The 23,312-nt window shown below is 43.4% G+C and overlaps 1 protein-coding gene across 11 annotated transcripts in view; it reads right to left on the bottom strand.

Moving 5' to 3' along the window:
- The window catches only part of ERBIN (erbb2 interacting protein), a 229,461-nt gene that overhangs the window by 136,415 nt on the left and 69,734 nt on the right, over nucleotides 1-23,312 (bottom strand). For all 11 annotated transcript variants that reach the window (XM_042841744.2, XM_042841742.2, XM_008170647.4 and 8 more), the window contains one exon: nucleotides 2,697-2,753. The gene's annotated coding sequence lies outside the window, so the exon portion shown is untranslated. The remainder of the gene's footprint in view (nucleotides 1-2,696; nucleotides 2,754-23,312) is intronic.

Genomic DNA, 23,312 nt, shown 5'->3' with positions numbered 1-23,312 from the left:
AACAGGATGAAAACCCTAAACTGAAGGAGGGGGTCATCTTCTGTCTTCAGTCTAGATGCAAAGTTGTACATGCATCACATGACACTGCACCATGACACTAGCATGAGACAATTTTATTATTTTTGTATTCGCTAAACTGTTCGCTGAACTATTTTTTGTTTCATGAAGCAAATTCTAAATAGCTTCATTCCGATCATTTAACATTACAAAATTAACATTAAAGATACAAATGATCTTAAAACTGAAAGACTATTGAGAGTTTTTTAGTCAAATCTTACACCTATATCTTGTCTTCTTTATCAAGTTAGAAATAAAAAAAATATTAATAAAGAGGGATGGTGTGTTACAATTTCTTGCTTTAACCCAAATGCATTACACTAAAAATATAACCATATCAAGCCATACATTTGTTGTAATTATTATTCCCTGTTTTGATAACTAGTTCAACAAATCAACAGCTTTTATTTATGATAGTGTCTTAATAAAAAACACACAAACCAAGCCCACCTCAAGCAGCTTAGCAAGGACTTTTGAAATTTACCAAAAAAAGTATTAGGAAGGCTCTCTGGAACAATTATTATTTCTATTAGTTTTCATGATAATTAAGAAATACTTCATCTATTAAATAGGCCAAAACTACAAGTGAAATAACATTGTAAAATCAAATAACCATTTCTTGTTAAACTGAGATGAAAAGCAGATAATTTTTTTACAAATGTCATATTAAAACTAGGACTTTTTAAAAGCCACAATACTGTTTCCATGCAATCTCTACCCTCTGCATTATTGGGTTATATTCTGAAACAAAAACATTAACACAGAGTAAAGGTTGAGAGCACATATCCGACTCCGATAAAGTAATAGCATTAGGTCTGATCTCAATTTCTAATGTTTGACTTTAATCTACAGTATCTGGATGAGTAGTAGGAACAATGAAGCAAACAATGAAGATGGCCTATAGAAAGTGGGCTACAGTGACTTGGGCTAAGCAAGTGGGCAAAAGGATTAAGACCTCCCTAATTCCTTATGCTCCTGGATGGGGGCCCTTTTGGTGCTTCCATTTGGATGTACACAAGCAAGTGCTGTGTTCCTACTACCTGCACCCCCAGAGCTGGGAGTAGGTGCTTATTTTCACCTGCCATATATCGGCCAGCTCAGCTAAGCCAGTATCGGGGGGGGGGAGAGGAGAAGAGATAGTGGTAGTAATTTATACCAGCATGAACCAGCAGCAAATGGCAATCCTCGCGCAGCAAAGAAAGAATGCAGAGAGCAGCAACACACTGTCCCTTGTAACTCAGGGCAGAGTGCATATGCAATCACTAGCCCAAAGCAGTGTCTAATGCACAAATAAAGAAAGCAAAAAACTCTACTCTTTCAATTATAATTATGTTATGCATTATTTAAAACAGTGGTAGTTAAAAATACTCACACAAGTGTGTTTGAAGACTAATTAAAAATACTGTCAGTTTAAATACACTTATGACCACTGAGGTGTCAATATTAACTAGCATTTCCACAAACTAGAAAATCTTATTAAAACACTCAGAGTAGACAGAAGTAGCTATCATAATTCCATTTGTTTGGAAGACATATCACAGAAGTTTCTCTACAAATTTGGTACATACAAATAGGCAAATATTCATTTAACATTCTTTTTTATTGTTCAGTTGTAGACACTTTATATATCCTTACAACTTCAGGTGAAATTGGTATTTACATTGACATCAGCCTAAAGATAGACTCCCATATTGCAGCTTTTCTATAAAATTTAGCCAGAAGCAGCAAAATATATATACAATATTAATTATATAATATTAATGTGTGTGTGTGTGTGTGTTTTAAATACTTTCAATGATCCCACATTAATAGGGAAGCACTGAACTCTTATTTCCAAGATGCAAAAGTTTTGCAGATTTGGGGGTGAAGGTGAGGAAAAGCCCTGCAAATTGTTAAATATCCTCCATACATCTACTGCTGGGGTAGGCAACCTATGGCACGCGTGCCAAAGTCAGCACACGAGCTGATTTTCAGTGGCACTCACGCTGCTCGGGTCCTGGCCACCAGTCTGGGGGACTCTGCATTTTAATTTAATTTTAAATGACGCTTTTTAAACATTTTAAAAACCTTATTTACTTTACATACAACAACAGTTTAGTTATATATTATAGACTTATAAAAAGAAACCTTCTAAAAACATTAAAATGTATTACTGGCACGCAAAACCTTAAATCAGAGTGACTAAATGAAGACTCGGCACACCACTTCCGAAAGGATGCCGACCCGTGATCTGCTGCCTCACATAAAAGCGTCACAAAATATTTTTATGATCCAGAAACCATCTTTCAAACATTTATGAAAAATATTGTTAGCTTTACAATGGACAGTTAAATTCTAGAGCAGGCGTTTTCCCCTTAGTTTCCTGTATATCCTCCTTTTACATAGACAGTAACACGTAAATGTGTCTAAACTAGCTTGAAAACATGCATCCTTCAAATTGGCTCTCACAGCAGATATTTTTAACCTTAAAATTTGGCATCAGTTCTCAATGGAAAATATTTTAGAACAACATGGGATTGATGTAGCATAAAGTCTTAAAATACATTAGTCAATCCTGTTTGAGAATTGAAAGTGTGTTTACATATTTTAATAAACATGCTGTTGGTTCAAAAGAAAAAAACAAAAAACATGATACTTACCACTGTGTTACGTTTTTCCCCCTACTGCTTCTTCCCTGAGCTTTCAAAGCCAACATTCTGTGAAAGGAAAAGAGAAAAAAAGTTTACTCAATGTTCTGCACAATTAGATATAAATTGTTCTTTTATATGTATTATATCAGAGATTCTCAAACTGTGGTCCGCAGACCACCAGTGGTCCGCGAGTTCCATTCAGGTGGTCCGTGGATAGTTCCCTCTAAGGTGCGCACCTGGGCAGCTGCACACATAAGAACGGCCATACCGGGTGAAACCAAAGGTCCATCTACCCCAGTATCCTGTCTACCAACAGTGGCCAATGCCAGGTGCCCCAGATGGAGTGGACCTAACAGGCAATGATCAAGTGATCTCTCTCCTGCCATCCATCTCTATCCTCTGACAAACAGAGGCTAGGGACACCATTCCTTACCCATCCTGGCTAATAGCCATTAATGGACTTAACCACCATGAATTTATCGAGTTCTCTTTTAAACATTGTTATAGTCCTAGCCTTCACAACCTCCTCAGGTAAGGAGTTCCACAAGTTGACTGTGCGCTGCGTGAAGAAGAACTTCCTTTTATTTGTTTTAAACCTGCTGCGTATTAAAGAGAATGATGGGCCACCCACCTAATTAGTGAAGCCGCACAGGCATGGCTCCACTAATTAGGTACCTGGACCCTGGAGAAGACGCACATGTAAGGTGAGATGGTAGCCTTGGGGGGAACAGGGGGTAAGTGGGAGGGGGCAGTAGGGTAAGAAGAGGAGGTGGAGGGAATTGGGACGTGAAGGGCTGTGATGGCCAGAGAAAGAGGTGACTTTCCCCAGCTCCAGGGCTAAGGCTGGATGTGCCCAACCGGGGAGAGAGGGCACATCCATTGCATTAGAAAGGTAAGCTACTGATATTACAATATGAGTTGTGTGCTTTTATTTGTAGAACAAAAAACGTTTATTATTAATAAGTTTTTTTTACATAGCGCTTTCATCCAAAGCGCTTTACAAGAGTTAGCTAACGGTACAAACAACATTTGGAAAGATCAGTACGTGATCCGCCAAGACCCTCAGCAATTTTCAAGTGGTCCACAGGAAAAAAGTTTGAGAACCACTGTATTAGATATTTTACTTAGCATTCAGGTCATTTTAAAAAGTTGTGCTTATCGTGGTCTGAAGAACTGAGGGAACTTGAAAGCTTTTTCATAAACAGTAGCCAAAAAGTATCTCTACAGTAAAGGGCAACATCACTTTCTCCTCTACTTTAATTTTGATTTTAGATTATTTCTATATTAATTATTATTATTTCTTCTATAATCCTTACCTAGCATTTTTGGAATAGTTAGCAAGTATCAACCCCAGTATAAAAAAGTAGAGAATTCATTATAATGATGTTGAAAGACATCTATCCTAATAAACTGATTTATATCAGAACCATTCTCTCCATATGATCCTGAAGAAATCTATCTGAGAAGCTAAACATAATAACTAGAAATTAATGGAGCATGACAAGATTGCACTTCACCCATGCATTTAATAACTTAACTTTCTACCAGATTCCTTCTCAGCAAATGCTGGACAAGGCACATTAGATAATTTTTTTTTAAACTGAACTAAAACAATTTGTAATAAGCAAGCTTTTGAACCAAAAATTGTTCCTCAGGTGAAAGACATTTCTTTTTCAACTGAATTTGTGCATATTTTAAATTATTTGCTGCTCCTATAAAAAGGGCAATTTTATCTACAGCAGGGATGAGCATGGTACAATTGCCTCTAAAGATCAATCTACCTTGTCTACTTTTTCCTTTAGAGATTAGAATTGTCAGCTAAAAACATTTTCTGCAGCTGACAATTATGCACAAAGGAGTTCAAGTTGGTTGCAGTATCCTTTGAAGTAAATATACATTATGTAGATAAGAGTGTATATTTGGACCAGACAAACAACAACTTTATACCAATACAGAAGAGTGAGATTTTAATTACACCTCTACCCCGATATAATGCTGTCCTCAGGAGGCAAAAAAAAAAAAAAAAAAATCTTACTGTTATAGGTGAAACTGCGTTATATTGAACTTGCTTTGATCCGCCGGAGCGCGCAGCCCTGGCCCCCGGAGCGCTGCTGTACCACGTTATATCCGAATTCATGTTATATCAGGTCACATTATATCGAGGTAGAGGTGTATTTCAATTTCAGTCTAAAAACATTCCACACCAAAGATTACCTATCTTGAGGTTTGGCATTGTTGGCATACAATTAAAAACAATACCATAGGCAGTATTGCCAAAATGTCCAAGTGTCTAAATAATTCAAAGTCATATACCCCAAAAAAATCACAAGATTGCCTTAGAACTCATGACATAAAAATATTTTCTGGGTTCTTTTATGTGTCTTCTGGTTTTTGAGCCTCCATGGTTTACAGTTTCAAACTTTACTCAAACAGCCATGAAGGCCAGAAACACACACACACACTCTCTCTCTCTCTCTGTATGTATGTAAATTTTTAATAAAGAAAATGAAAGTAAGCTGAAATTCTCATGTAATCAGATGACTCCAGGAGCTGGGGTTTAACAAAAACAAACACCAAATATCATGAGCTGGCAAAACAGTACATAGAAGTTAGTGAACAAATCACCTAATATCATATTTTTCCTTCTGCCTTACACTTCCAATTATCATCCAGTCATCACATTAACCTACTTTTAAACCCAACTATCTTCACCATGTTATCACGCTACACAGAAATCCCCCCCCCCCCCCCATCTCCAACCACCTGAGCCCCTCACATCACCAACATGAGTTTTGTGCACTCCTCACAAGGGCAAAAAAATTGGGCTATTTCAGAACAGGGTGGGAGAAGGAATTCCAAAGGAAGCTGGCCCTCATGTAGGACACACTGCCAGTAGTACCCTCTCTTTTATACCAAAGGGGATGCAGGCCGAGCGTCCCCACTGATCTCAACTCCAACAGTAAATACTACAACTTCTTACAAGCAGCAGCAGAACTTTTTATTTACTAACTCCATTTGAACACAGCAGTAAGATGGAAAAACAAGAGAGATGGAATATGAAAATCCACTTTTCTCATTACATAAGTAAGTTATTTATCAGTCCTTGTTCAGACCCTGCTTTCATACAAGCCACCAGACAGGCACAAAAATATTATAAAATTTCAGGACTTGAAAAATTCACTCACCTGCCTGTCCAACGTAAGAGTAGTGAACCAGCATTCCCCAGACTTTTATACTAGGAAGGATCAAGCTGATACTGAGCACAACAGAGTGCACACTACTTCTCATTCAACTTACTGAACCACTGTTAATGGCACACAAAGCCCTAATCCCAACACATACAAAAAAGGTATACAGATGAGGTCAAAAAGCTCTTAGTAGGAAGAAGAGGACTGGAGCACTGTCGTCTCTTTCTAGTGTTGCTAGATCATGCAATTTTACCGTGAGTTCTATAATATTTGGTGTTTTTCTTCAAGCCCCAACTTCTGGATTCAGGAAGCCACATGAGAAACCCAACTTTTAAACTTTTTTTTTTTAAATGAATTATCATGGCTGCAGAACACGGCTGAAAATGTATTCATTAAAAGGCTTAAAAATCAGAAAGGAAAAAAAAAATATTTTAAAAAATTCATGATTTTTAAGAAAATCGTAGCTCTCCATTTCAAGTAGGGATCTTTCTGGCAGTTCATTCATTTTACTCCAACATCTATATTAGATGTAAAATTGCCACTTGTCCAGGTTTTCCCAGGATCGTCCCTTCTTTGAAGTAGCCTCCCCAGAAAATCTGTAAGAGGGTTCAGTTCAGACTGCCAGCTGTTCAGTTTTATGGGCTCAAGATCATCTTAGATGTCATGGGGGGTTTATACCTCAGAGGTGGCAAGTGGCAACCCTAATTTGATGAAACATCATCTCTATTCTTCTGTGAACCTAGTGCTGTGTACACCAGTGGTTAGATCAGCTTAGCTAAATTAAATACAACTACTACAGCTACATTAATGAAACATGACGACTGCATTTATGGTTCTCACAGCCATCATAACATTTTCCTCCTGCAACCACGTACAAAATGTTTTAGGGTTTGGGGGATTTTTAAGTTAATCTACTGTTCATAAAAGATGGGTGCAACCATAAAAACTAAAATTCTATTTATCCACACAAAAAAAGTAAAGCAGAGAGATCAGCACTTCAACCTTATATACTATACTCTACCAATGTAACTCAACCCTGTTCTGTCAGCATCAGCTTTAAAAATAGGAGATGTTAGTTCAGTCTTTATGCTCGATCAACTCTTTGCATCTGCAGAGACTGTACATAAGACAAGTCATTAGTGCCACTAACACTGACAGTTTTGTAGTGTGAATACTTGTCCACTGAACTAAGACCATCAACTGGATCACACCTTTAGTAAGGCAGTTAACTAAGGCCTGGTCTACACTACAGAGTTAGGTCAACTCAAGCTGCCTTTGTCGACCTGACTAGGGAAGTGTCTACACTAAAATTTCGCTCCCGCCGACGTAACTGCCCCCCTACACAGACTTCATCATTTCACTTCCATGAGAGGTGTCGAGTTTAGGTCAACATAGTTAGGTCAAAGCAGTGTCAGTGTAGATGCTGCATTACTTATATTGATATTAGTGGCCTCCAAGGGGTGTCCCACAATGCCCCACCTTCACTGCTCTGGGTCACTGTTTTGAACTCCACTGCCCAGAGCAAGGTACACAGGAAGCCGCCCTCCCCTTTAAAGCCCCGCAAAATGTTGCGACTGCATTTCCGGTTTCTCTTGGAGAGCTCACCTAGCAACTACGCAGCTGACCATGCTGGCTCCATACTGGAAATGCACTCCTGCCTGGAGTACATAGAAGGCGTTGTATCTCCTGGGTCTGTGGGGTGAAGAGGCTGTGCAGGAACAGCTCTGATCCACCCATAGACACTTATGAGCAGATCACTCAGGGGATGGAGGAGAAGGGCTAGAAGAGGGACAGTAGCAGTGCAGCATGAAAGCCAAGGAGCTGCAGCAGGTGTACCAGACGCCAAGGGAGGCTAACAATTGCTCTGGTGAGGAGCTGCAAACCTGTCAGTTTTATAACAAGTTGCATGCAATCCTCAGACGAGATCCCACCACCTCCTTCAAGAGCGCCATGGATACTCTGGAGGAGCCCAAGTCACAGGCAGTGTTCCCTCTAATTTTTTAAGTCCATGTGTGGAATGAATTTTGTTATGTGCACCAATATGAAGGTGACGTGTGGCAGGAGTGGGGCTGAGGGTTTCAGTGTGTGGGAGGGGGTTCAAGGCTGGGGAAAAGGGTGGAGATGCAGGGGGTGAGGGCTCTAGGGTGGGGCCAGAGGCGAGGGGTTTGGGGTGCAGGCTGCCCTGGGGCTGCAGCAGGGAAAGGACTCCCTTCTAGCCCTCTCTCGCCGCAGCAGCTCAGGGCCGGGGGAGTCTCGCTTCTCCCCAGCCACAGCAGCTCCAGCTGGGCTGGGCCGGGAGAGAAGCGCCTCTCCCCGCCTACACGGCCCTTGATATGCTGCTGCGCAGCCGCGCAGCTTAGAGGAAACTTTGGTCACAGGCCCCTGCTGTGAACCGCAAGGAGGAGAACCACAATGAGTGAGAAGAATATGGGGGACAGGCGACTGGGGAAATCCAATAGCACAGTGAGGCAGAACCTGTTTTGGATTCCTGGGCAATCCAGCTAGTCCCTACAGTCCAGCACGGGCGAGCCTAATACAAGCAAAGGAACTTCTGGTAAGTGTGCATCTTGCTTTGAAATTGCAAGGATAGAACCCCCAAAGTAGCAGGACACATCTGTTTATTTACTCTTCTTTACTTATGGAACAAGAGATAGTGAAATAGTAACTCTACCTCTACTGGTTATCTGCTTTTCAGTCCCCTGTAGAGTTAGAAAGAGGGAGCCCCACAGAACAGTTTATGTGCACACGGCTGTCCTATGAATCCTCCGTAGATATCTCAAGGAAACTTTCCTGGAGGCAGTCTGCAATCCTCTGCCAAAGATTTCTGGGGAGGGCTGACTTATTTCTTCTACTACAGTAGGGGGCAGGCTTGGGGAAGGAGTTGGGTGCGGGCTCTAGGCTGGGACAGGGGGTTGGGTTGCAGGAAAGGGTCAGGGAGTTGTCGCCAACCTCAAATTGCTCCCAAAAGCAACTGGCACATCCTCTGGCAGTGGCTCCTAGGCAGGGAACTCTGCACGCCGCTGCCCGCAGGCATTGCCCCTGCAGCTCCCATTGGCCACAGTTCCTTGCCAACGGGAGCTGCAAAGTTGGCGCTGGGAGCAGCGCATGTAGACCCCCTGTCTGTTTCCCCCCACCCCTCTCCAGGGGCCATAGGGCCATTCCTGACGCTTCTGAGAGCAGCATGGAGTGAGGGCAAGCAGGAAGCCTGCCTGTCTTAGCTCTGCTGCGCTGCTGGCAGTGATGGCGGCCCCCATGCACCTGGGCAATTGCCCCCTTCCCCCTCACCCCCAACGGACCTGGATGACATGTTCCAACAGACCCTGCAAGCTTCTGCTGCTTCAAATACCAAGCACAGGGCTTGGAGAATCACCTTCGTGGACAGTATGGCCAAGGACAGAGCAAAGAGGAGAAAGGCACAGGAAAAGGAGAGAGACATGAAGCAGTAGATATTAGTAAGAAAGACAGAGTGCAGACTCGTGACCTTCCGGTTCATAGGTCCCATGCTCACCTCCCTCTTCAGCCCATAGAGAACTGCATTCTGGCTCCATACTGGAAACGCATCAGCGTTTCTCCCTACCTGCCCCCCACCCCCACCCCACCCATTCCACGTGGCATCTGGGGCCGCAGCACTACCAGTACCAACTTCACGCAAGGGAAGCGCACAGGGAATCACAGCTGCACATACACTAACCTGTGAAACGCGGTTGGTGTAGGGGTTTCTGAAATGGAAATTACTTATTTCCCCTTCAAAATACTTATTTTATTTATTAAGCCTTATTTTGTTATAAATGTGTCTGTTTCCATGGGTATGGAATAAAAGTCTATTTATAAAAACTTAATTAATCTTTATTAGTTCACAACATATGCTAGCGGGGCTAACATCATTCACAAATAGTAATGTGTGTCTTTGCAATGTTATATTGCTGCACACTCACTGCACCCATTACAAGGTTCATACCGGGATGCAGAAGAGCAGGTCCAGGCAGAGCACACTACAGCAACACACATTACTGTGGTTTACTATTGAAATGGTCTGTCTCAGCCTCCCTGAGCCATATAGCTCTGCTGAGCTCTTCTTATGGCCCTGGTATCTGGCTGCTCAAATTCAGCAGACAGCCACTCCACCTCCACCCAGGTGGAAACTTTTCCCCCTTTCCTTCCTTATGCAGGACACAGCAGGCAGATATAAACATTGGGATTTTTTTCACAGAGGTCCAATCTCATTAGTAAACAATGCCAGCGTCTCTTCAAATGACCAAAACCACCTTCTGCATCTCCTCAGCTTGCAGTTGAAGCACTCCTTCATGCTGTCGAGGTGATTGGTGTACAGTTTCATGAGCCAGGGGAGTAAGGTGTAGGCTGGGTCTCCCAGGATCACTATTGGCATTTCAACATCCCCAATGGTAATCTGCCGGTCTGGAAAGAAAGTCTCTGCTTGCAACTTTCTGAAGAATCCTGTGTTCTTAAAGATGCGCACACACACCCCATGCACCTTTCCTCACCAGCGCACATTGATGTCAGAAAAGTGTCCCCAGTGATCCACAAGCACTTGCATTACCATAGAAAAGTAACCCTTTCTTTAACTCTTTGGCAATGTGGTCTGTGCCAAAATAGGTGTGTGTGTGCACGCAATCTATTGCCCCATTGCTGCAAAACCATCCACTTTGTCTTGCACATTGCCCAAAGTCAAAGTCCTTCGTAGCAGACGCAATTAGTCGTCCTGCACACTTGCATCACAACAGCTTCCACCAGTGGATTTCCAAATTTCAAACTGACTCCCGACTGATCGGTAGCAATCAGGCATTGTAAGTTTCCACAGACCAAAATGACACTGCACTGACAGTGGAGAAGCGAGTGGCAATCGGAGTCCCTGCGCTAAAGGACTGGGGGGATCTCTGCACACAGATCCAGGAATGTGGTCTTGTGCATCCAAAAGTTCTGCAGCCACTGGTAGTCATCCTAAACTTGCATGACAATGCAATCCCACAAGTCAGTTCTTGTTTCTCAGGCCCAGAACCGGCGGCTCCATCATCTGCACCTATTCCATGAATGCCGCCAACAACTTTGAATTGTTTCTATGTCCCACAGCAATCTAGCCTCGAAGGAATTGTTCTGTTCCCCACAGCTCCTCTGGTAGTCCTGCAAATACTGCAGGATTAGGCGCCCTATGCTCGCAAAGCTCATCAGAATAATGCAGAGCTGTGCAGGATTCATGCTTCTGCCATAGATGGCAGACAATGAGGAGGGACACATGAGTTTGCAGGGCTTTTGAAAAGAGGCATGAAGCATTATGGGATGCAGATGAAATTATGGGATGGAGAACACTGCATTATGGAACATTGAAATCATGTTCCTAGTCGTAACTTAGGTTGACATAATTTTGTAATGTAGACGAGCCCTATGTCTACTCATTTTTGCTCCTAGTCTAATTAAAGTAATGCCACTGATTACAATGGGAGCAGAACTGGGTCTTCAAAGCATGTGTGTGTAAACACACCCATATGCAGGGGGGTAAGAGGAGAAAAATCTCTAATATATGTATGTGCACAATAAGGATACATCACAATTTATAGAATAATGATAAAACTAGCTAAACTACAATGTTGTATTACTGTAGTTTTTAGAAACCCAGCTTCTGCTGGACAAATCATATTACAGCAGTAACCCAGTTGGCTTTTTATCATCTGCATCTTGCTAGAAAGTTGCAAACTTTCCTTTTGGATGCAGATGCTGCCAGTTATCCATGTGTTTGTTACACAAGGTTACACTATTGCAATGTATGGGGCTACACCTTAAAACCATCTGGACGCTGAGGCTGGTTCAGAAAGGAGTGGCTCATTTATTGAGCCAAGCATCTTGCTGGGAACATATGACAAGTGCTGCAGGGTCTGTGTACGGTTTCTAAAGGGAATTTAAGGTGTTAATTATGACCTATTAAACCCTAAGTAACCTGAGAGTTGCCTACCTCAGGGATCATCTCTCCTCTGCCATTCTGCCATAAAAGCAGTTAGCAGGAATGCCTGAGCTGGATCCCTTTCAATATAAAGATGTGGGAGGACTAGTAGGGCATTTGCTGTGTGGACTCTAGAGCTTGCTCCCTCTTAGGCCTTGGCTATACTTGAGAGTTACAGCACAATAGAGCCACCCACAGCGCTGTAACTCACTCCCCGTCCACACTGGCAAGGCACGTACAGTGCTGTATCTCTGCGGCTACAGCGCTGCTTGTACTCCACCTCCCCGAGAGGAATAAAGAGTACTGCGCTGCGGCGCCAGTGTTGCCGCCCAATGCGCTCTGACTGGCCTCCAGAAGTATTTGGCAGTATCCCACAATGCCTGTTCTAGCCACTCTGCTCATCACTCTGCTCATCAGTTCGAACTCTACTGCCCTGGCCTCAGGTGACTAACTGTCAGACCCGCCTTTTATATTCCTCAGGAATTTTAAAAATCCCCTTCCTGTTTGCTCAGCTAGGTGTGGAGTGCTATCAGTAAATCTTTCCAGGTGACCATGTTTCCATGCGCCAAACGAGCCCCAGCATGGAGCAATGGCAAATTGCTGGACCTCAGTAGTGTTTGGAGGGAGGAAGCTGTCCAGTCCCAGCTGCGCTCCAGCCACAGGAATTACGATACCTTCAGGCAGATATCAAGGGCCATGATGGAAAGGGGCCATGACTGGGATGCTCTGCAGTGCAGGATTAAAGTGAAGGAGCCGCGGAATGCCTACCACAAAGCCCACGAGGCAAACCGCTGCTGCCCCCACAACTTGCTGTTTCTACAAAGAGCTGGTCGCGATACTTGGGTGTGACCCCACCTCTACTCCAAGCATCACCATGGACACTTCAGAGCGGGGGGAGGAGGAGGAGGAGGAAAGCAGGAATGAGGGTGCTGGGGCGGGGGGAGACACCCGGAATCTCTGGAGGCATGCAGCCAGGAGCTCTTCTCAAGCCAGGAGGAAGGTAGCCAGTTGCAGCGGCCAGTACTTGGTGGAGGACAAACAGAAGAGCAGGTTCCCGGTAAGCGGCTTTTATTTTCAGGAAGGAAATTTTTCGGGAGAGGAGGGTTAGGGCTGCATGCTTGCCTAGATGCGGAATAGCGCATTGATGTGGTCTATCACATTGCGGTAATCGGCCTCAGTAATCTCTTCTAAAATCTCATCCTGAACGTGGGCAATGCGCTTGTGCAGGTTTATTGGGAGAGCCACCGTGGTCCTTGTCCCAGTCAGGCTAACGTGTCAGTGCCACTGTGCTGCAAGGGGCGGGGGAACCATTGCTGAACATGGGTAAACTGCATATGGGCCAGGGCAGAAGCCACATTGCAGTAGAAGACCCTCCCTTGCTTCTCAGGTCACCCTCAGCAGTGAGATATCTTCCAGGATAAACTACTGTGGAAAATGTTGGGACAGTGTTCAGGGTAGGTGCCCCCTGCAGCTGTTGGCTCTCCCCAAGGCACAGAAACCCAGAGGACAGTACAGCCCTGAAACAATCAGTCCCCCTTACTCACCATTTTGGGGCTCCCGTGGGTTATGTGCGCTCTCTTTGGGACGGGAAAATTATGCTATTGTGTAGATTGTGTGTGCCCTCCTTAAGTGCGGGGGAATCATTACTCTGTCTGGTATAAACAATGCTGCCTCTGTTAAGTGTTGCATTCTGCCTTTACAGATGCAACCTTGAGATCTCAGCCGTCCGTGTTATCACCGGCTGAGAGACTGCAAAAACTCTGGAAGAGACCGTGAAAAAAAGCAAAGAAGACATGCTGCACGAAGTGATGCATCAATCTCTTACAGAGAATCAAAAAGTGCAGGAGTGGAGAGAGAGCGAAAGCAGGATCTGCAAGGAAAACGCAGCGCACTGGAAGCAAAGCACGGAGCGGCTGATAAGCATCATGGAGCGCCAAGCGGACTCTATCCAGGTGCTCGCAGCCATGCAGGCGGAGCACTACCGCGCCCCCCCCCCCCCCCCCCGGCAGCCCTTGTTCCAAGATTCTTTCCCTTGTGTCCCCATATCACCTCCAACCCACTTTCCCCAACATCCGAGTTATTACTGCCACCAGCTGCCTCCAACATCTGTATCTTCACCAACCAGCCCTGAGAACTACAATCCTTACCCTCTGCACTCAACCCCCATCACGTTGCAGTATAGCCATCCTGAAGTGCAGCACTCATTGCACAGCGCTCCAGACAGGACATAAGCAAATCTGTGATTGTACCGTTCCCCACCCCACCCCCTTGCCCTTTCTGATTCCCAAACAGTTGTGTTTCTTTCAATAAATGAATTTTCTTTTCAATACATGGATTTTTTGGCTTTGAAAACATTCTTTATTATTGCATAAAGTAAAAGATACCTTAAAAGATACCTTAGCCCAGGAAAGAAACAGGCACTGCAAATCAGCTTAGCAAACACAAGATTCCTACTAACATTGTAACCACTGCACTTCACTTCCGTGCAGGGCACCAGACATTACTGCTGGTTTTCAGCCTCAAATTGCTCCCTCAAGGCATCCCTAACCCTTGCAGCCCCGTGCTGGGCCCCTCTAATAGCCCTGCTCTCTGGCTGTGCAAATTCAGCCTCCAAGTGTTGAACATCGGAGGTCCATGCCTGACTGAATCTTTCACCCTTCCCTTCACAAATATTATGGAGGGTACAGCACGCGGATATAACCGCGGGGATGCTGTTTTCGGCCAAATCCAGCTTCCCATACAGAGATCACCAGCGGCCCTTTAAACGGCCAAAAGCACACTCCACAGTCATTCGGCACCGGCTTAGCCTATAGTTGAACCGTTCCTTGCTGCTGTCAAGGCTCCCTGTGTAGGGTTTCATGAGCCACGGCATTAACGGATAAGCGGGGTCTCCAAGGATCACAATGGAATTTCGACTTCCCCTGCTGTGATCTTCCGCTCTGGGAAAAAAGTCCTGGCCTGCAGCTTCCTGAACAGGCCAGTGTTCCAACAGATGCATGCATCATACACCTTTCTGGGCCAGCCTGCGTTAATGTCAATGAAATGCCCACAGTGATCCACAAGCACCTGGAGAGTCAGAGAAATACCCCTTCCAATTAATGTAGTCAGATGCTAGGTGGGGTGGTGCCAGAACAGGAATATGCGTCCCCTCTATCGCCCCTCCACAGTTAGGGAAACATTTGTGCAAAGCCATCCACAATGTCCTGCACGTTACCCGGAGTCACGGTTCTTCTTAGCAGGATGCGATTAATGGCCCTGCAAACTTGCATCAACACGATTCCAATGGTCGACTTTCCCACTCCAAACTGGTTCGCGACCGATCGGTAACTGTCTGGAGTTGCCATCTTCCAGATTGCAATAGCCACCCGCTTCTCCACCGGCAGGGCAGCTCTCAATCTTGTGTCCTTGCGCCGCAGGGTGGAGGTGAGCTCCTCACACAGTCCCATTAAAGTGGCTTTTCTCATCCGAAAGTTCTGCAGCCACTGCTCGTCATCCCAGACTTGCATGACGATGTGATCCCACCACTCAGTACTTGTTTTCCGAGCCCCAAAGCGGCGTTCCACGGTGCTGAGCATGTCCATGAATGCCACAAGCAATTTAGTGTCATACGCGTTACGCGACTCGCTATCATCGTCGGACTCCTCACTGTCACTTTGGATCTTAAGGAATAGCTTGATTGCCAAATGTGACGTGCTGGCAAGACTCATCAGCATACTCCTCAGCAGTTCGAGCTCCATTTCCCGCAGACTGAAACAGAACACAGATCGCGCTGCACAGAAACCATTGAAAGATGGCGCCAAATGTGGACAGAAACACAGGGATTGCTGGGATGCGAAGCGATGTATCATGGGACATTGGAACAGGACTCAGAATGCCCCGCACCCCCTTCCCACAACCCAAGGCACCAGAATGGAAAGAGGTGTTCTGTGGGATAGCTGCCCATAATGCACCACTCCCAATGCTGTTGCAAGTGCCGCAAATGTAGCCACGACAGTGCGCTGTCAGTGTGGACAGACTGCAGCACTTTCCCTGCTCAGCTGTATGAAGACAGGTTTAACTCACAGCGCTGTACAGCTGCAAGTGTAGCCATACCTTTAGCCTTAATTTGCTCATCTTCAGGTCATGCAGCAAAATACATAGGCTTGATGGGTTTTTGGAAAAGGCTGAGGGTTTGCTTCTCATACCAATAAAGGGGTGCAAGGGAGTTTCTGTAGGTGACTGGCTGACTGAGTTGCTGCAGAAATTTTTACTTTAAGACTTCTGGAATTTCACAGTTAGTGATTTGTTAGGGTGCCTAGAGACTTGGATACACATCTTATTATTTAAAATCTAAATTAATAAAATGTACAGAGCCCAACATAATGGAGGCCTGTTCCTTGATTGGTGTCCAAAAGTGCTACTGCAATACAAATTAACAAAATACACAGTAGTAATGCACACTCTCATATGCATTTATCTGGATAACGCAACTCTGCTGACATTCAGGAAAGATACTGTAATGAACATATGCAGTAGAGGATCTCCACCATTTTCTAACCAATTTTTTTTTTGTTCATACTTGGCAAATTCCTCAAAGAACTGCATGCATGGCAAGTTTGAACTTTTAAAACAAAATTATTTGTGTTAGACAAATGCCAAAAAAGCCTCTGAACAATTTTCTTAAGGCATAAAAAAATATTTTAAAACATTAATAATTCAACAACAGCTGAACAGATTTTCAAACTTTCCTAAATTTCACCATGAGGCTTATAGCAATATTGAGAAATTTTACCCAAGAGTCAATTTTATGATAAATTAGAAGGCTGAAAGGGAAGACTAGAACAGAAGTGAGTTTTCTCACACTAAAGTATGCTGAAAACAGATTTCTTTATTCTAAAATATCTTTCACTTAATGAAATCTTAAAAATCAAATAAATAAATCGTGTATAGAACATGGCTCCATAATGAATAGGGGCTTGTAATAGTTTTTTCTTTTATGGGAAGTTGGGAAACAGGAGGAGCCTCCAAAATGACTCACAACTTAAGACAAATCTAAATTTCTCTTTTAAAAAGTTGTCTGGACTAGGGACTTTTTCATCAGTGTAGGTAAACCTGTGTATATGTGCTGCACAAGTGTAAAGTGGGGTTTGCAGGAGGATCTACATACTCTTGTTGAAATCTGAGTAAATTCCACTGGTGGACGCCCCGCTTTAAACTGGACCAGTGTGTCTAAACAGAGTTTGTACTGGGTTAGGTACATCAATACAGCTTGTCTAGAGCAAAACCCCCTAATGTACACAAGTCCTCAGGCAGGTAGAAGACTCCTTAAATTTTTTTAATTTGCTAGGAATAACCTATGCAGTGTTGTTGTAGCCATTTTGGTCCCAGGATATTAGAGAGACATGGTGGCTGACAGAATCTCTTTACTGGACCAACTTCTGTTGGGGAGACAAGCTTTCATGCTGCACAATGACCTGAAGAAGAGCTCTGTGTAGCATGAAAGCTTGTTTCTCTCCCCAACAGAAGTTGGTCCAATAAACGATATTACCTAACCCACTTTGTATTTAGAGTTGCAGCCCGTTTTTGGCTTCTGTGTCCAGGTGCCATTTGGGATTGCCAGGTGCCCGATTTTCAACTGGAAAGATCAACCCCAAATGGCACCTGAATCAAAAGTCTGGTTACCATCGGGCACAGGGAGGTGCTGGGTCATTAACTTGCCCCAGCCCCTGCTCAGCCAGGGCTGCCTCCTGCCTGCAGGCTAGCTCTTTGAGACGATCTAATGAGTAATGGGAGGAGGGATGGAGGGAGAAAGGAGCGAGCAATGGTGGTGGGGCTTTTGGGAGAAGGGGCGGGCCAATGGACTGGGCCTCACAGGAGGAGGCAGGACAGGAGGTGAGGCATCAGGGGGTTTGGTTACCAGTAATTAAAAGATGCCAACCCTATTCTCTCTAGGAATAATGTGGTAGTCAACATTTTTACTGATATTTGACATGTAAACCCCAGACTAGGTTTGTCCCCTTTCTTTCACCTCCCCAATATAACAATTTTATGTTCATTCTATTAGTGCCTTTGACATTTTTAAAATTTTAAAAGCAAACATCTACCAAGATGTACATTTTATGGAGGATGTCCATTAAAAAAAACATGTCCGTCACAAACAGTTCTCAGAACTGGAGAGAATTATATTCCATGCACAGAAAGGATCCCTGAAAATTACTCCTGCTAAAAAAAATACTAAACTTCAATAAAAAAATGCACTGCAGAAATATAATCTTACCATAATAATCTAACTTGTTTCCATAATTATGAATTAGTTTCTAGTAAAAAATTAGAGTTACTTTGATGGTTTAAAACAGGGGTCGGCAACCTATGGCACATGTGCCAAAGACGGCACGCGAGCCGATTTTTAATGGCAGCGTGCCATTAAAAATCCTGCCCGACCCAGCCCGCTCTTCTCCGCCGCTCTCTCTGGCGGGGGCAGGGGGCAGAAGCAAGCTTGCTCCTGCTGGCTGCTGCTGTACAGCAGGCTACAGCAGCCAAACTTCCCCCTCCCCCGCCTCTTCCCCCAGCATGCTGCGTGGAGCCCCGCCTCCTATCCCTCCTTGCCGCCGATGGCCCTTGTGAGGGAGGAGAGAAGAGCAGCCCCAGCGCCCTCGCTGCTCAGACCAGTAAGGAGACAGGGTAGGAGTGGGGCCACGGGGAAGGGGGTAGGAGCGGGGTGTATCCCTCCAGCCCCCTGCCTTGAGCCGCTCAGGGAAGGAGGCTGGGAACACCCCCCCTGATCCCAGCCCACCCCCCCAGCCCTCTGCCCTGACCCCTGCACCCTCTTTGCACCCCAGCATCCTGAATCCCCCCACGACCCCATCCCTGATACCTGCACCCTCCACATACCCAGTCCCACAACATCCCATGCCCTGACTCTTGCACCCCCCACATCCCCACCACCCACCCTGAGCACCAGGTTGGCAGCGGGTTGAGTGGGGCCGGCGGCTGGGAACCCAGCTGGCAAGGGGCCAGCAGCCAGAACCCCAGACCGGCAGCGGGCTGAGCGGGGCCAGCAGCCGGGACCCTGGCTGGCAGGAGCCAGCGGATGGAACCCCAGACCAGCAGTGGGCTGAGCCGCTCGGCCCACTGCTGGTCTGGGGTGCCAGCCCCGCTCAGCCCGTCGCCGGTCCGGGGTCCCAGCCGCCGGCCCCGCTCAGCCTGCTGCCGGCCTAGGTGAACGGAACCCCAGGCTGGCAGCGGGCTGAGCAGGCTGGCGGCTTAAGATCAGAATTTTAATTTAATTTTAAATGAAGCTTCTTAAACATTTTGAAAACCTTGTTTACTTTACATACAACAGTAGTTTAGTTTTATTATATATAGACTTATAGAAAGAGACCTTGTAAAAAACGTTAAAATGTATTACCAGCACGCAAAACCTTAAATTAAAGTGAATAAATGAAGACTCGGCACACCACTTCTGAAAGGTTGCCGTCCCCTGGCATAAAACAATGTCTTTCCAGACACAAAGCATTTTCTTTAAAATTTAAGCTAACAGCTAGTACCTGACTACAAACTGACTTCTATAATATCAGATGTAATTATATTTGTTTATTGACACCTATGTTACATAATTCTTAAAAAATGGTTTAACAAATTGTGATCTAAATACAGCTTTCTTTAATTCTTTTGACTTGTATAGCATCTTAGGATCTCAAAGCATTTTTAAAAGATATATAATATCTTTACTACATATAGTGAAATTACTGTACGAAGAGGTTCAGTGACATGCTCGTGATCACACAGCAATCAGTGATAGAGTAAGCCATAGTACAAGAGTTTCCTAAAGTCCTGTCTCAGTGCTAACAATGCTGCCTCCCAATATTTTGTTACTGTTATGCAAAACAACTCAATGCAGTCTTGAAGAAGTCACTTTTAGTCTCTCACCATTTTGAGCTTTTCATCTAGTTAAAATTATTGATTTTTCTCTATGTATAAGGGAGCAGAATTCAATATGGGGATCTTGATTACCTCTTTGTGTACTAAAGCATCATCAATGACATCACCAGGAACATACACTGCCCAACTCTAGGAATAACCCTGTTAAATATTACCGCAGGGGGAATAACTGATTTAATACGTCATACCAACAAAATGGATAGTTATGATTTTAAGGAATGCTACTAAATGTTACAAAATAAGATGTAGAATGTGTAGGTCAGTCTACCCAAATAAAATGACAGCATCACTTCAAAATCTGCGCACAAAAATCCTTACCTTTATGATTTCCACTGGGTCCTAAAGATATATGGTACTTCAGATCTCTTCCACCAAAAATAATCTGATCTTTGAGAGCAAAACTATAAGTATGCATGAATATTCACAGGAGGTGAGGGAATGACGACTGTTTAGAAAAAATCTAATTTTGGTAGTATTATTAATTTGTTTTGTAGTTCTGCTATGATGGGGGAAGGAATATTTTTCTTAGTGTATATCCATAGTATTAAAAAAAACAAGCTGTGAATTTATATTTTCATTTGCTAACGTATGTAGTGTTTGACTATGTTTTACTTTTTCCAAGTTATCTACAAACCACTAATACTATTTTACAGCTTTTATAACTGCATGTTAGGTAATTAAAGCTGTTCTTCTAGCAATTAACTTGATATCATTACACCCTTACAGACCTATAGATCAAGCTGTTTAATAAACCTAAAAATGCTTCTGTATATACATCATTGTATGAAAAAAATATATACAAGAATTACCAAAACATAGCTTTTTCCTTTGAGTTTGCCAAATCACCATATCTGCACGAACATATTTCTGACATAGTGGCAAACTTTTCTTCAAAAGCATATACAGTATAATTAATACTAAGATTATATCATGGAAGTCACAGAATCCGTAACTCTAGAGACCTCCATGACATTTTTCGCTTCAGCCCCAAGCCCCCAGAGCTCCAAGTCACCCCAGATGGTGGATGCTGGACCACCATCTTCTCCCCCCTCCCCCCATTTTGTAATGGTTATTTTTAAAAGTCAGGGACAGGTCACTGTACAAGATGCTATACAAGTCATGCTTCCCGTGACTTTTTGTTTATTGCGCTTGACTTGCCCATGACTTTTACTAAAAATAACAGTGACAAAATCTTAACTTTAAATATGATATAGATAGATACACACACACACACCATTTTTTCTCATTTCATATAAAGAGACATGCCCTAAACAAGGTCTAGGTTTAGAGATTAGCATGTGATCTGCAATAATGGACGAAGCTATGAAAACAGTTCTCTGAATTAACATGTCCATTGCATTTAGTAAAGCTGTAAAATGCACTGAAGTGCTCCTGGGCATAAACATGATTCTACAGAACACTGAGTGGGAAGGAAGACCACAGGGAACCATGCATTAAGGTCAAGATCCACAAAGGGGCTTAGATGTTGCAACACTCACTGCCATGGCACCTAACTTTTAGGTGCCTTGAAGAGTCACAGGAACAACACTGCAATCCACAGAGCCTGAGTTAGGCACCTAGGCTCCCCTTAAAATGAATTGAGATAGACGGGAGTCTTAGAATGCCATCCACAAAAATCAAGCATGCTAGGCAGCTCCCCACCTAAACCAGCCAGTAGAAGATGCCGATGAACAGAGTATGTGCTAAGCCTGCCCTTTACACAGACAGGCACCGAAATCTGGGCTACAGGGAGGCGCCTCTCTCTTTATCAATCCACAAACAGAAACCATCTGTCTGGAGTGTTTGTATTTTATGGAAGTGACATTCCATACTTGATTAATCCTTCTTGAACAAAATGATACTGTATAAAAGTGCACATAAGCACTAAGGTGCCGTTGCCTCTTAGACCACCCAACTAGAGACCAAGCTGAGAGTGAAAGAATGGAAAGTAAAAGGCATGGCAGTTCATACTATTTATATATACTACAGCTACAGGATTTATTTATATATATTACAGCTACAGGATTTTACTCACATGTAGATATTAATACTAACATAAGAACAGCCATACTGGGTCAGACCAAAGGTCCATCTAGCCCAGTATCTTATCTTCCAACAGTGGCCAATGCCAGGTGCTCCAGAGGGAATGAACAGAACAGGTAATCCATCCCGTCACCCATTCCCAGCTTCTGGCAAAGAGAGGCTAGGGACATCATCCCTGCCCATCCTGGCTAAGCACCATTGGTGGACCTATCCTCCATGAATTTATCTAGTTCTTTTTTGACCCCTGTTATAGTCTTTGCCTTCACAACATCCTTTCGCAAGGAGTTCCACAGATTGACTGTGCATTGTGTGAAAAAATATTTCCTTTTGTTTGTTTTAAACCTGCTACGTAGTCCTGCCATGAGTGCCGCGGACTGGACTAGATCTCTCGAGGTCCCTTCCATTCCTATGATTCTTTGATATACAGAGATGAAGCAGACAGTTACTAAATACTTTCCATTAAGCTTAAATAAAAAATTATTCGTATCTCACATCTCCTTTTTCTGCAACAGATCTTTGGTATCTGAAATCCCCTCAGCTTACAAAAGTGCTTTTTCTTTGTTCCATGAAATTCTAGTCAGATTTGGCTGAGAAAGAGAGTATTAATTATTACCATTGTCTTCTCTCAATTGTGTTCTCCAGAAAAATCCAGCAGCAAGCCTAAATCTTTCAACATTCCAAAGCTGAGCTCACACCACCGTGGCTCAAACCATTACCAAAGCAATAGCACCTGTGCCACTACCACACAATGCATCAGGATGGATTAAAAAAAAAAGATTTAAATACATATTTCTTTTTAAAAATAAACCTATTTAAAATTACGACAACTTATGTTAAAGCCAAAACTTACTAAAATCTATTTAAATTCAATTAAATACAAATATTATATTTAAGCAGTACATGTTTGCTACCAAAGTTTTAAAGAAAGTCAAACCACTGAACTGCTGAAATGTCACTAGCTAAGCACCTGGAACCAGAGTTCACTACAGTGTTACACCAGCTTTTGACAGCCGTAGCCTCTTCTGCATCTGCAGAGAAAATATTTCTTCATTTCACTTTATTCAACTAGTTCAGCTCAATGACCAATTCATTCAAAGTTGAGAAAACAGTTGGGAAAAAAAAAGCAGAAAAGCTGGTTTTTCCTTTTCAAATCTATAAATAAAAATGAGATGCGCAACAAAAAAAAGGGTACTACTGGCTCTAAAATCTTGAAGGACATGGTGACCAGAAAACCAGTTCAATTCATTAACTACAGATAGTATTTCCTTTGTTTAATAAATCAGTTTTATGTGCATTTTCTAAAGGTAGTTTTATTTAATAAAACCAATTTTTAATTAAATTCCAGTTTTTATCCATGTTGCTTGACACAAATCATGAGTAAAAAAATTTATCACTTAATAAATAATAAAAAATGTAAATTAAGAATCTTAAAAATGTATATTAAGCTTTATAATTACTTAAATAAATTTGTATTAATATAGTATAGCCTCCTGGGTAGCAGAAAGTAGTACCAAATTATAT

Source organism: Chrysemys picta, chromosome 6, assembly GCF_011386835.1.
Source record: "Chrysemys picta bellii isolate R12L10 chromosome 6, ASM1138683v2, whole genome shotgun sequence".
Classification (NCBI taxonomy): domain Eukaryota; kingdom Metazoa; phylum Chordata; order Testudines; family Emydidae; genus Chrysemys; species Chrysemys picta.
Note: the sequence above shows the minus strand (reverse complement) of the source record. Positions and strands in the feature narration are given on the sequence as shown.